Source organism: Lygodium microphyllum, chromosome 26 (assembly GCF_053477565.2).
Source record: "Lygodium microphyllum isolate KBCC chromosome 26, Lygodium_microphyllum_v1.1.10, whole genome shotgun sequence".
Taxonomy (NCBI): domain Eukaryota; kingdom Viridiplantae; phylum Streptophyta; class Polypodiopsida; order Schizaeales; family Lygodiaceae; genus Lygodium; species Lygodium microphyllum.
Genome location: NC_141160.1, coordinates 13,043,331 through 13,057,938, shown reverse-complemented (window position 1 = coordinate 13,057,938; position 14,608 = coordinate 13,043,331). Strand labels below are relative to the sequence as shown.

Sequence of the window (14,608 nt, the reverse complement as noted above, 5' to 3'; positions counted from 1 at the left end):
CCAATGCTTTCCTCTGCCACTGCTGCTATCTCTATGCATCAACTGAAGCATTCACAATCGTTAGTAAAATAATACAATTAAACCAACAAAAGTGAATACTTGGCAGTCTTCAGCTACATAAATAAATCAACTGGTTAGAAATAAATCCTAACCCTAATTTATTGCGAGTGCACACTCTAAACTCATAAACGTTTATTAATTTAATATGCATTTTGTGGAATCACCTGCTATGGAATCACCCATGTACACACTAAATTAATGAAACGCCCGAAAAGGACAGGTGTCCCCATCAACTTCTCGCACAAATAATCCACTTTGTGTATGAGCCCCAGTCATCAAAGTTTACGGAATCCACCGTAAAACCTCACAGAATCCACTGTGGCACGGAATCCACCGTGAAATATGCCTCCTGGCATCATACCCCCGAGGTGGGATAGCAATTGACCTCAATTGCTATTAGCTCAATGTGGAGCTAACAGAGTGGGGAAAGCATTTAAGTCTCTAGCGTGCATCCATTGTGCTTCCTCTACAGGATGGTTCTTAAATTTAACTAGATATCTAGAATATCTTCGGCCAGTTCTAGTGGTCAAAAAGTCAGTGTCTATGATAGCTTCTGGTTCAAGTATTTCAGTCTCTTCCTCTAATAAAGGTGGGTTTTCATAAACAGGGTGTATAGGTAATTGGTCTCTAAATGGTCTCAATAAACTAATGTGAAATGTGTTGTAAATTTTCCAATGAGGTAGTAATTCTAACTTGAATACATTGTCATTTATTTTATAAATGATCCTAAATGGTCCATAGAATCTAGGGGCTAATTTCACAACTGGATGTCTATCTACACTTTGTAGTCTACATTTTTCTATTTTCAACCAAACATAGTCATCAACTTTGAAATTCATTGCTTGTCTTTTCTTGTTGGCTTGTTTGGTATATGATTGCTGGGCTTTGGCAATCATATCTTTAACCTCATCAAAAATAGTGTTATGCATACTAGCAATATCATCAGCACTCTGAATTCTATTTGACAAATATGCAACAGATGTAGATAATCTATATCCATAAATCACTTCAAACGGTGCTTTCTTTGTAGATGTGTGTGGTGTATTGTTATATGTAAACTGTAATAAATGCAAATGTGTGTCCCATGTCTGTGGTTTAGAGATAGTATATGCACGTAAAAGATCTAGAATTGTGCTGTAGATATGATACCTCTATGACCTTGATATGGGAGACAATGAATTTCATTCAAAACAAAAGATTAGAATGGAATTGTAACACACAGTCTCTTTTCATAAAACATAAATCCATCATTATATGACAATGAATCAATAGGAATCAAATTATTTTGGACTAATTTATTCCAATCAGCATGAAAAGTAATATCCTGATGATAAGTATCTTTCATAGTAATCAAAGAATCAAAAGATATGACAGAAATATTATGAATAGCAGGACTTCTACTTAATGCATCAGCCACTACATTTTCTTTTCCAGGTTGGTATTGAATGATAGCATGAAAACTTTGAATAAAGGAGGCCCATTTGATATGTCGGTCAGAGATTTGGGGTTGGCTAAGTAAATGTCTATTACTTTGTCGATCAATCTTAATCATAAATTCTGAACCCATTAAGTAGTGTTTCCACTGTCTTAATGCTTGTACAACTGCTAATAGTTCTTTGTTTTATGTGGAATATTTCAGCTCAGAGGGTTTTAGCTTACAACTAGAATATGCTATAGGATGGTTGTCTTGCATAAGTACAGCTCCTATTCCTGATCCACTAGCATCGGTCACTACTAGAAAGAATGGTCTATTAAAATCAGGCAACTGTAGAACAGGGGCATGGGTTAATGCATGTTTCAGTAAGTCAAAGGATTTCTGTTGATTTTCAGACCAATGATAAACAATTCCTTTCTTCAGAAGTTTGGTTAATGGTAATGCAAGTAATGAAAAATTACGTACAAACTTCCTATAGAAACTAGCAAGACCAAGGAATGAGCGTAACTCATGCACGGTTTTAGGTACATGCCAATTTAATATTGCATCTATTTTCTTAGGGTCAACTTTAATTCCATCACATGATACAATATGACCTAAATACTCAATTTCTGTTTTAAAGAATTCACTCTTTTCAAGATTTGCATACAGTTGATTTTCTTTCAATAACTGAAAAACCAATGACAAATGCTCATAATGTTCTTTCTCATTTTGACTAAACACCAAAATATCATCAAAGAAGACAATTACACAATACTGATATTTCAAAAATATACGGTTCATCATTCTACTAAACGTAGCAGGTGCATTAGTCAATCCAAATGGCATCACTAAAAATTCGTAATGACCAAACTGTGTCCTAAATGCAGTCTTGAATATGTCAGACTTATCTAGTCTCACCTGATGATAACCAGACTTAAGGTCTATTTTACTAAATATAGCAGATCCTTGCAGTTTATCCATAAGGTCATCAACTCTAGGAATGAGATACCTATTCTTTACAGTGATCTTATTTAAAGCTCGATAGTCAATGCACATACGATATTATTCTTTTTCTTGACTAACAGAACAGGTGCACCGAATGGAGAACTGCTAGGTCGAATCAATCCTCTATTTAGTAATTCCTCAACTTGACTCTGAATTTATTTTTGCTCTATCTGGTTATGCCCATATGGTGCTTTGCAAGGTGGTTGTGTGCCAGGGATCAAATCTATCTTATGGTCTTCTGGACGTGAAGGAGGTAAACCAGGTGGTAGGTATTCTGCAAAACAGTCCTTAAAATGTGCAAGAAATTCTTTATGCCCAGGATGCATATGACTTTCTTTTACTTGCAATTCATTCACCCAAATGAGATAAGATTTACTACTCTTGCGTAATGCACGTTTAGCTTGAGTATGCGAAAGCAGTGGAAAAACATTAGATGCATGCATACCATATAATGTAATAGATTTTCCTTGAAAATCAATATTCATTGAGTGTGTGGAATAGTCTATATCTGGGTTATGCTGGTGAAGCCAAGGCATACCTAAAATAATGTCACTCGACTGTAATGGAACAACTAGGAAACTTCTTCTTTCAGCGTATTGACCAATTTGAATCTCTAAATCTTGCACTTCCTATGTACCATTATACCTAGTGCCTAAGAATGCAACTTTGATACGATAATGCGTAGGTACAGTCTGTAACTTCAATTCTTTTACTAATTTTGCTGAAATAAAATCATGAGTACTACCGTCATCATGCAAAATAATCTTTTCCTTTCCATGCACCAAACATTTCATAGTCAATAAAGAATGCGGAGTAGGCATACTTGGTAAAGTATCCGAAGGTGTAATACTGTCTTCCTCATCTTCAGTGAAATCAGGCATATCTTCATGTTCGTCTTCGTCTATTACTCCAAGGTAGTTGATATGGGCAGGTGGCTTCTTTGAATGACAATTTGCTGCTAGATGTCCAGGCTGGTGGCATTTATAGCATGCTATTGGCTTGGCTTTGGTTACATTGTTTGCAATTGCGGGAAGTCTAGGTACATTAGGATTTGGCTATGGAATAGGCTTAGGGTTTTGATTGACATTGGATGGTAATGCATGTGGTTTTGCCCAATTTTTGCGGAAAGATGATGAAGAGAAACGACTTGGATTAAATCTTCTAAAATTGGAATTGAATTTTTTAGATCCATAGTTACCATTGGCTTGGAATTGCTGTGGACGTCTGTCTCTACCTCGTAGCTTATCTTCAGTGCCGTGAGCTAGTGAAATGGCGTCTTCAAGGGTTGCAAGCTTGAACATGTTAACTTCAGCATAGTAATGCCCAAGGAGTCCAGACATATACTTGCGCTTGTGTGTCGCTTCAGGTACATGTTCAAGCATGCGTAGCTGAAGTAATGCATTCCAAAAATGCTCTGTATACTGAGGAATAGGCTCACGATCCCGTTGCTGGAGAAAATCCCATTGCTTAATAGCTTTCTCATGAAATTGTGGTGGAAGGAAATTTTGCATGAACTTCTTCTTGAAATTCTTCCAAGTATCAGGACAATCTATGCTCTTGCGTACTACAGTCCACCAAAGAGATGCTCTGTCTACTAAATGATTAGTGACACACTTGATTTTATCTTTTTCTGCATAGGTTTCCTCAGGGAAATAGTCATCAAACTGACTAATGAATGCTAGAACAGTTTTTTCTTCTCGTATGCCATTGAAAGTATGGAATTTGAAACTTCTTTTACTTATCTTTGATTCCTTGTGGATGGTTTGAGCTTCAAGAGTTGCGTCGATGGTACGTCAAATAAGATCTTCAGCTTGAGGTTCTTCTTTGTCGGTAGACGCTCTTTGTAAATTTTCCAGTTGAGCTTGAGCTTAACCATCATCATCAACAGAGCACGGATCAGGAGCCTAATGATGGAATCACTGCAATATAAGCAACAATGGGGAGATATGCCTTGACATCCTCAAAGATAACTGGAGCCCAACCTTCACTATTTCAAAGGTTTTATTGTCCATATGCTCATTGTTGACGGATGCCAATCCTTATGATCCTCTTGTGGCCAGTATTGCATGATTGTACTTGACTAATAAATAAACCCATGATAAAACTGTTGTCTACCTGCTTCTCTTCTAGTAGGCCGCTTCTGTGAGCCTTTTAAACATCTGTCTTTTCATTCAAGAACGGCACATGCAGATCCTTTCCTTCATTCAAGAACGGCACATGCAGATCCTTTCCCAATTTGTGCAGAAACAGGAAAAGAATGCCCTCTATTTGCGACATGGCCTAACCTCATCTCAGTAGGGAGGCTTTACAGGGGCAGCCCTAGGCTGTTCTTGGACTTTCAAAGTGGTGCAAAGTCACAAGGTGCTGCAGCCTTGCACAGTCTGGCAAGCTGCTCTCACGTAATCGCAATACTCTAATGTCATCGGAATACTCGTGCCCCGTGCAGTTCAATCCTTGCAGAGCTTTGAAACCTCCATTGCACCCGAGCAGGATCTTCTCAAGGAGCTCGCTGACTTGAAGCTTCAAATGAAGCTGAAGAAAAAGGCTACTCGTGCCCCATGCAGTTCAATCCTTGCAGAGCTTTGAAACCTCCATCGCGCCTGAGCAGGATCTTCTCAAAGAGTTCACTGACTTGAAGCTTCAAATGAAGATGAAGAAGACGGCTCTGAAGGCGCAAATGAAGGAAAAGACCAGGGCAACGTTCGGATTCTCGCTTCTACATTATCTGCTAATGTTGGCCAAGGATGTCAACCCTAATGATGAAGATGCCCTCATGTATGCTGTGTCACAATGCCCTATCAGTGTTGCAATCAATGCTGGGACCTCTGACTTTCAGCTATATGCAGATGGTATATTTAGTTCATGTTCTAATTCCAAGAAAACTACCATCTTTGCCTGTGTACCTGAAAAGTAGGGTTTATTGTTGGAAAATGAGACCAGATTTGGGGGAAAGGAGAGAGAAAGGAAGGATCTAAAAACTAAGCTCTGATACCAACTGTAATGAAGGAGACTTAGGAGAGAGAAGGAGATAAGGGAGAGACTACAGAGGGGAGAGAGAAAGAGGAAGAAGATGAAAGAAGAAGAGAGAGAAAGATAAGAAGAGGAGAGAGAAATGGCTGGCAGCCATGGAAGGATAGGGAGAAGGTGAAGAAGGTGAAAGGACAGATATATATTTATCCAATGGTGCCTATGCAATGTCCCTTACACCTTTTATACTTAGCTCAACTTGACCTAAGTATTTCCCCTCCATTACAGTGGAGAGCCTCAATATTAAGATGCCCCAAATCTCCTTTACCTCACATCTCGATATTCTATCTCAGTGGCACACTCCTCTAGTGGCATATAACCATGATCGAGAAGTTTGGACATCGCCATACGTTGATTGCAGCACTATCAAGTGAAATTGTCTGAGAGGTGCAATTATCTAGTAATAAAGGATGACGATAAACGTAAATTCTTCTTATGCTATGTCTCGCTATAACTGTGAAAAGAAGGCTTTGCAGTCGTCAACTTGAGGAGAAGACGCTACATGAAAGGAGAGAACACTGTTTTCTTGAATGTATGGTGACTATAATATTTCAGTAGTCGTCAATTGGGAAAAAGTAATGATTGTTACCTTCAAAGGACATGAAGATGACATAAGACCACATCAAGAGCAAGACTTCAACAAGTTCATATCTTTCACCAAAGCATTAAAACAAGGATGCTTCATCATTGTACTGATCGTCCAATCGACGCATGTCAATTTGCTCTCGCATACTCTTCACATGTCAACTTACAATTGTGTTATCTTCTATCCATACCTTCTCTATAATACCACCCACTTCTAAATTTTTGTGCTTATACCTTGGAGTGGATCTCTTACCTTGAAAGATTGTATCTTGTTTCCAAATACAAAGCAAGTTTAACCGATACATGGCTTCTTTCAATTTACCTCAATCACTAATGTATACAATTCTTCTACTCCACGTATTTGCCTTAAGTTGAGTATTCTTCATTTTCCTTTCCTCCCATCTTGCTAAGCATCCCTGCAGTGAACGACTTCACAAACTCCCGCGCATATCCCGTACAACACTGCCACATGGATTTTCGATTGGCGCTAATGTTGCAGCGCTTTGCTCTGCTCTCATATTATCTAGCATTCGCTTCGTCAGAAGCTTGCTCAGTGTGAGGTCTCTGTCTAGCACTATCTCACTCTTCAATTAATTTTTGCATGCTAGGGCTAGCACTCTCTGGATCTCTTGCATTTCCAAACTCTGGTGCAAGCTACTACTTTGCTGGTCCTAGTTTTACACAGCTAAGCCTTGCAGAGCCCTACAAGCCAACTTCCTCTCTTCCTTGAGGTTTGCTATGATGTCCTCCATAGGTCTACTACGGTATTCTAGCCAGGTTTGAACATCGTATTTGTGCACTAACTGTTGGACGATCTCAGGAAAATCGCCTCGGTCTAGCTCTTCATTGCTTCTATAACTTGAGTTGCCCTCTTCCATGTCTAGAGCTTCCTATTTGGCCAAGTTGTCAATCAAGTTGATAAGGCCGTGTAGATCCACTTTCACAATAGTGTCTGTCCTTGTTCCATCCAACTTTTTGGCTATGTTCTTCGCTTGGGCCTACCTTTGGGGATTTGATCACCCATCTATGTCTTTGGCTCTTCTCTTGTTGGTGGGTTCCTTCAAGTTCTTAAGTCTAGGTGAGTTCCTTGTTAATTATAACCAGTCCTTAACGTACCCTCACTCTGTGCGTGTGTGCGTGTGTGTGTATTCTTTTCTGTGCACTGTGTGAAATTAGAATTTTAGCGCTTTTCAAGTGTGCTTTGAATGATGGAAATTAGAGTGAGTGAGAAAACAAAGTGTGTGCAGCTCCAGTGCTCTTGTCTATGGGTTGGCTTGATAAGGTCGTGTGTTTGGTTCCTAGCTTTTCTAGCTGGCTTCTAGGGTTTTTTTGTTGTGCTATCCCATTAGGCTTCGAAGTTGGAGTCTTGCAATCAGCCCACAACATCAGACACCATTCCAGATTGTTCAGCCACGATTTCTAGGTCTGTAACTACTTGTGATGCATTTGGTGGATTCTTCCGGCGCAGGTCATGCTTCTTGTTAGTCGGGGTTTGTCAAATTTCCAAATTTTCTCTCTCAAGCTGTGTATGATTTACCAATGTCCAATTTACTAGTGTTTGATTCTAGGAATTGGATAGGCATGTTCTGATTGTCACAATCAGACAAGTATGTCTAATTGGACAGCTCAAGTTGGTTTGATTCTGATGGCTTGATTTTCATGCATCCAATTCTGGGAGTCCGATCCTAGGAATCAAACGTCCGATATGACAGGTGTTCAATTTTAGAGTGCCTGATTCTGGATTGTCCGATTGTGACGATCGGATGGCCGAGTGTCCAATTAGATGGGGTAGTGTGTTTGATTCATTCTCGTCCAATTCTCAAAATTGGACAAAGGTGGTGTGTCCGATTAGGGAGTGGTCCACCAATTTGAAGCTAGTTCAATTTTCAAAATCAGACGAGTACGTTCAATTGGACAAAACAAGCTCATCCGAGTCTGATTCTGGGAATCGGACCGGTCACTAAGTACGATTCTAGGAATTTAATGCTCTAGAAAGTGTCCTATAAGGACTTCTAGGAATCAAGGAGAAGTGTAGGCCAAGGGCATGCTATACCTGAATCTCGTCAAAAGCTCCGACACACTCTGATCTATTTGAGGTAGTATAAGACGCAACCACCACGAGTACAAGGCATAACCATGGAAGCCACCTTTTTCTTTTTTCTGCCTTGTGCTTTTCCCCTTAATGCCTCATTTTTTGCTTCCTTCACTTTGGAGTAAACAATTACCATCCTGTCTCCCCATGGGAAACCTTAGAACATGGAAATCTAAGTTCTACTTCACAAGGGAAGGGTGGACAAGTCACCCCTAAGAAAGACCGCAATCTAATGCCCACCTAAGAAAGACCGCTTTGTAATCAATCAAAGGTAGGAGTGAGGTTAACACCACACTTGGTTCAAAGAGAGTGAGAGACATGGGAGAGTGTGACTAGATCCCCCTACCCATAAGGTAAAATCTCATCTCCGATCCCCTAAAACGGTGTTAAACCTGGTAACTAATCCTACCGATATTGAGAGGGTCACGATTTAATCAGCTCTATCTAGTTTTGGAAAGTTACCTGGACTTATTAGGTCCACCCAACCATAGGCATCCAATCATTAGGATTGAAGCCTCCCACTTTCCTCGATGGGTTTGCTTAGTTTTCTAATCAGCAAAGCCTACTACCACACTATTTGGACATATAAAATTAGCTTCCTTTTATTACTCCATTAAATTGGGTTTGTTAAACTCAATCTTTAGTACACAACAAACAATTTTGAAATCAGATAATTTATTTCACTATCACTTCGGAAAGTGGTACAAAACCATCTTTTTGCAGAAAGACACCGTTCAGCCTAGGATAGGACCTTCCAATCCCTCAGGATTGGGCTGTGTATGATGTGATCGCACTCCATTCGCAGTCAATAGAGATTTTACTGGCTCAGAGCCTCTCTAAGCTTCCGTAAGCCTCCAGAGCCATCCTACATAATAGGGGCACTTACCACTCGGCCCTTTACCCTCTCACATGCTCGAGTGATCAAAAACCAAAAACACATGACCCCCACTCGTAGGTGAGATTTTCCACACTCCGCAGAGTGTTAGGGAGCATTGGGTTTGCGATCCCAATGTCCCAAACCACCACAATCCACAACTCATCTGGTTGTGCAAGCTCAGAATCATAAGAGCCATAACTCATTATTCACAAATCCAAAAGTAGTCATAACCATTAAACATTTTTAACTTTTTTAACACAGTTGTCAATGTGATGCATAGAATCTATCCCCTTCATCAATTTATGTGTTCCTTCCTAAAAAGAATTTGATAATACTAGCATGCTTTTATGAGTCTAAGTAAGTTCTAACTAATCGTGATCATTTTCTTATGTACTAACCTAATTATCTCCGTTCGGCCATCCATCGTGATTATGGTTTATGGCTGCAACCTTAGTTTGTTGTGGCATAACCTGTCCTTCGGTTGAATGGATTTGGGGTTAAATTCCACTTATGTTTCAATAGCAACTACTTCTTTACATTGGAGTGTTCTCTGAGCATGATCTCGCTCAGTATCTCAACGTCTCTTAGGAGCCATGCAGGAAGTTGATGGATTTGAGCAGCACTTCTACGTAAGGATGGAGAGAGAGAGAGAGAGAGAGAGGCTGATTGCAGCAGAGCGCATGTGTGTGTGTGTCTTTGATGTGACTCTCTACCCATGTTTATATAGTAACCAAGGGGGGTAAAAGGAAGATGTTTGCTTTTTAGCATTTTTTAATGACATCATCAATGATAAAGAGGGAACACTTTCTTTTAGTGTTTTTGACAATGTCATTGATGATGTTAGGAAGGGGCTCCATTTTCGTAGCACAAGAATACCAATTCAAAAAATATATGGGTGAGCATCACACGTCTCGTCATCGGGCAGCATCACTCTAAGGCTCACGACTAAGGTGATAGCTAAGGTTACAACCAAGGCATAGACCTTGGCATACTTGGCAATGAGCTACAAAGGCTTCATTGGCGCCGTTGGCTGCGCGTGAGAAGATCCCACTAGCTTGTGGGAAAATCGTCTTGAGAGGTCACCCATCCCGACCATGTCGTCACACCCAAGTGCACTTAATTGCCAAGTGACTATCCACTAAGCTAGTTCTTTTTGTTGTTCTATACTACAAACATAGTCTTAATAAGCTAGTCTTGGGAGGGTCTCCTAAGTCTTCCTTCCATGAACTACCATATAATACCTCATTATAAATTACAATTATCTTCATGATGAGATTCAATTTTAAAATTAGATTTATTTTTAAAAATGTGCAACATAAATCAATTTTCTTTGGAATGTATACACACATTAAAATAAACGAAGTAATGGAACATTGCATTCTTCTCTCTTTAAAGAAATTGAGATGTCCTCATCTCTAGAGAAATTGGGGGTATTATTGTATAAGGGTTACCTCATCGACCCAAGTGGTATTCTCTTCAGGATAATCCTTCAATTGTACTAGGTGTTCTCTTAGGATTTGGCTTCCTAGAGGTTTCTTTCTTGTATCTAGAATCTTCTCGAGTTGCATTTTCAAAATTCCTTGGGCATGCATAACTATTTGTTCATCATTAAGCATATGATCAAGGTTTGGTACATAAGGTTTTAGTAGACTTACATGAAATACATTGTGAATCTTGAGATAGGGTGGCAATTTAAACTTCTAGGCTTGCCTTCCCGTTACTTTGATTACTTCATATGGTCCACACTACCTTGGACTAAGCTTTTTGTATTTCCCCAAGGATAATGAGCTCTTGTCAAGCCTTACCCTTAGAAACACCATGTCATCTTCCTTGAATGTTCTTATGGATCTTTCAAGATCTGCATAGGACTTTTATCGATCTTCAATAGCTTGGATGTCATGTCGGATCAATTGGATTTGTTGGTCCATCTCTTCAAGCATAGGTTTAGAAGTCTCTATCTTGAGAGTGGGATCTGAGAAGTTTAGAGGTGTAGGACATTCTTGCCCATACAAGGCTTGAAATGGCAACATCTTGGTTGATGTTGAAAGGCAGTGTTATAAGCAAAATCCACCAAAAGTAAATGTTCAATCCATCATTTTGATTCTTTGCCACAATATAACCTTAGAATATCTTCAATGGTCTGGTTCACCCTCTGAGTTTGGCCATTAGTTTGAGGATGATAAGCAATACTAAAGCACAATTGTGTTCCAATTGCTTGGAATAGGCAAGTCCAAAACTTAGAGGTGAACCTGGAGTCTCGGTCACTGATTATGCTCTTTGACAATCCATGTAACCTAAATACTTCTTTGATAAAGATTCGAGCAATGTCAGATGACTTATAAGTTGTTTTGATTGAGATCAAGTATACAACTTTTGTCAATCTATCAACCACTACCATGATGGAATCATATCCACCAGCAGCAGTAGGTAATCCAATAATAAAGTCCATACTTATTGATTCCCATTTCATTTGTGGAATATCCAAGGGTTGTAACTCTCCTGGCATCTTGATCCTTTCCACCTTGACTCTTTAAAAGTCAAGCATTGAGTTACATACTTTAATACATCCCTTTTTAATCCTAGCTAGTGATAGCTCTTACGAATTGCATTGAGTGTCTTGGTATACCCCAGATGTCCTGCAATGGGGCTATCATGTGCTTCCCATAAGATCTTGGTCTTCACTTTTGTTCCTTTTGGGACACAAAGGCAATTATGGTAATATAGACAACCATTTCTAGCACGATAATCCTTAATCTTAGACATTTCTTTGTCAAAGCTTTCTCCTTGAAGTACCTTAGTTATGAGTCCTTCATATTCCTTATCCTGAGAAATAGCTTGGCGTACAAGCTCAAGTACAGGATTATTGGGTATGGATACGGTTTTTAAGCTTCAAACTTCCACAACACAATTAAGAAAGGCTTTTTGGCTTAACGCATTTGCAAGAACATTATCCTTCCCTAGACGATATTTGATTTTAAAATCAAATTCTTGATGTATCTCTATCCATCTTCTTTGCCTCATGTTTAGGTCAGCTTGGGTGAAGATCCACTTAAGACTTTTGTGATCTATCACTAAAGTGAATTCTCTTCCCAATAGATAGTGTCTCCATAGTTTCAAGGCATGGATTACTGTGAGTAACTCAAGGTCATGAGTGGCATAGTTGGGCTCATAGGGTTTCAATTTTTTGGAAGTATAGGCCACTGGTCTTCCTTTTTGTACTAGCACCCCACTAATCGCAAGTTCACTTACATCAGTGATCACCTCAAATGGTTGACTGAAGTCAGGGAGTTTTAATACAAGTGCAGTGGTTACAACTTCTTTAAGCTTATCAAAGCTTTCTTGATGCTCCCAAATGATTACTGTATTTTTCTTCAAAAGATTTATCAAGTGTACAACAATGAGGGAATAATCCTTGATGAAGATTCGGTACCATCCTCTCAGTCCCAAAAATCCTCATATTTCTTTTACTATCTTAGATATTGGCCACTCTAGGATATCTTTCACTTTGGTAGGGTCTACAGAGATTCCATTAACAAAAACAATGTATCCAAGATAGTCAATCATATCAGTGAGAAATACACATTTACTCATCATGTTCCTATATTGATTTGGAGTATACTAGTATATCGTCAAAGAATACTAGTACAAAATCATCTAGATATGGTTGAAATATGTCTTGCATTAGACAATTGAATGTAGCTAGGGCATTAGTCAATCCAAATGGCATGACTAAAAATTCATAATGACTATACCTAGTGCAGAAGGTAGTCTTTGGAACATCTTGTTCCTTGATTCGAATTGGGTAGTATCCAAACCTTAGATCAATCTTGGAAAAAACCTTGGCTCCATGTAGGCAATCTAAAAGTTCATCTATCCTAGGTATGGGGTACTTATTTTTTATCGTAACATGATTTAGTCCTCTAAAGTCAATGCAGAGTCTAAGTATTCCCTCTTTCTTTTTCTAGAAGAGGTCAGGTGCTCCCTAAGGTGAGTTACTTGGCCGGATAAATCCTTGCTCTATCAGTTTCCTCAGTTGTTCCTTAAGCTCAATAGCTTCAGGAATAGACACTTTGTATGATCATTTTGACACTGGCTCGGCTCCATGAATCAATTTTATTTCATGACCAACCTCACGATTTGGAGGAAGTTGAGTATGTTCTTCTAGAGAGACATCCTCAAAGTCATTGATCCAGGAAGGTAGAGTGCCTTCATTAGTCTTTTCAACATTATTCAACCGGATCATGTAGATTGGTTGACCTTTCTTCAATCCCTTCCTGAGTCGACTTGCCTTGGCTAGTTGGACTCTAGTTCATCTAGCTTTCCTATATGCCTTTACGGTTTCTCTTTCCAAGTCTTGAAAGTTTATTTCCTCTTCAACACAAAGAATTTGGGCTTTTTTCTTCTTGATCCAATCCATTCCCAAAATGCAATTGTAGCATCCTAGTGGTAGGATTCGAAATCATGTTTCAATTATATGGCTGTCTAACTCAAATTGAAGTCTCCCTATAGTTTTGGTTGAGGTGATTTCCTTCCTACTAGCCAATTCTACTATCATTTTCCTTGTCCCCCTTGATTCTAGATGCAATCTTTTAACTATGCAAGAAAGTAATGTGTGCTACCGCAATCAATTAAGATTATAAATGACGTATCCTTGTAAGTAGCTGGAGATTAAATTATTGAACATTAGTGGTCTGCTCCTTTCCTTTCCACGACAACATCAATGGATTCTCTTTCAATTTATTCACCTAATGTGCATTCCTTGGGTTGTCCAATCATGTTATTTACACATGCACAAACTGTTCTTCCATATCCATGGCTTGGGTTGTTGTTGTTGTTCCCTCGACCTCTTCCACCAACTTGGTTTGGGCTAGAATTTTGAGGACATCTAGGACAATTTTGCCTTAGGTATCCAATTCTTCTGCACTGGGAGCAATGTCTAATTCCTATCCCATTTGGTCCTTGGGTGATTGCATTAGCTCTACCATTCCCTTTGACATTGGCCATGTTGACACCACAGTTTGGGTAGAACCTTCTATATTTGTTTATTGGATAGTTCCTTTGGCCATTTCGAGTGATTTCCTTGGCCATAGGTTTTTCTCGCATAAGAGCGTCTTTGAGAGTCGTTGGTCTCATCGATTCAAGGCAAGTGTCCAAAGGTGGATTTAGTCCTTCTTAGAATATTGCAATCTGTTGAGACATTGTCATTGGGGGTGCATATTTGCGCAGACTCACAAACTTAGAATAATATCCTTTCAAGGTTAGGCTTACTTTTCATAAGTTGTAGAATTCATTCATCTTGATTGATTCAAAAGCGGGGAAGATAACATCATTTCACAGCTTCTTTGATTTCCTCCCAAGTTTGGGAAGCTTATGTTACCCCTTTATCTCGGTAAAATTATTTCCACCAATGCTTAGCTTCGCCAATAAGATAAAGACGAGCATTCATGGACTAATTTGTAGCAGTAGTTTTAGTGGCTAGGAAATCGTCGTCCAAAGCCTCAATCCACGCTTCTGCGTGTCTTCTTGAGAATAAACTTCTTCTCTT

The 14,608-nt window shown here is 39.2% G+C and overlaps 1 pseudogene; it reads left to right on the top strand.

Moving 5' to 3' along the window:
- The first annotated feature begins 5,159 nt into the window (after positions 1 to 5,159).
- The window catches only part of LOC148013000 (2-methoxy-6-polyprenyl-1,4-benzoquinol methylase, mitochondrial pseudogene), a 31,516-nt pseudogene continuing 22,067 nt past the window's right edge, over positions 5,160 to 14,608 (top strand).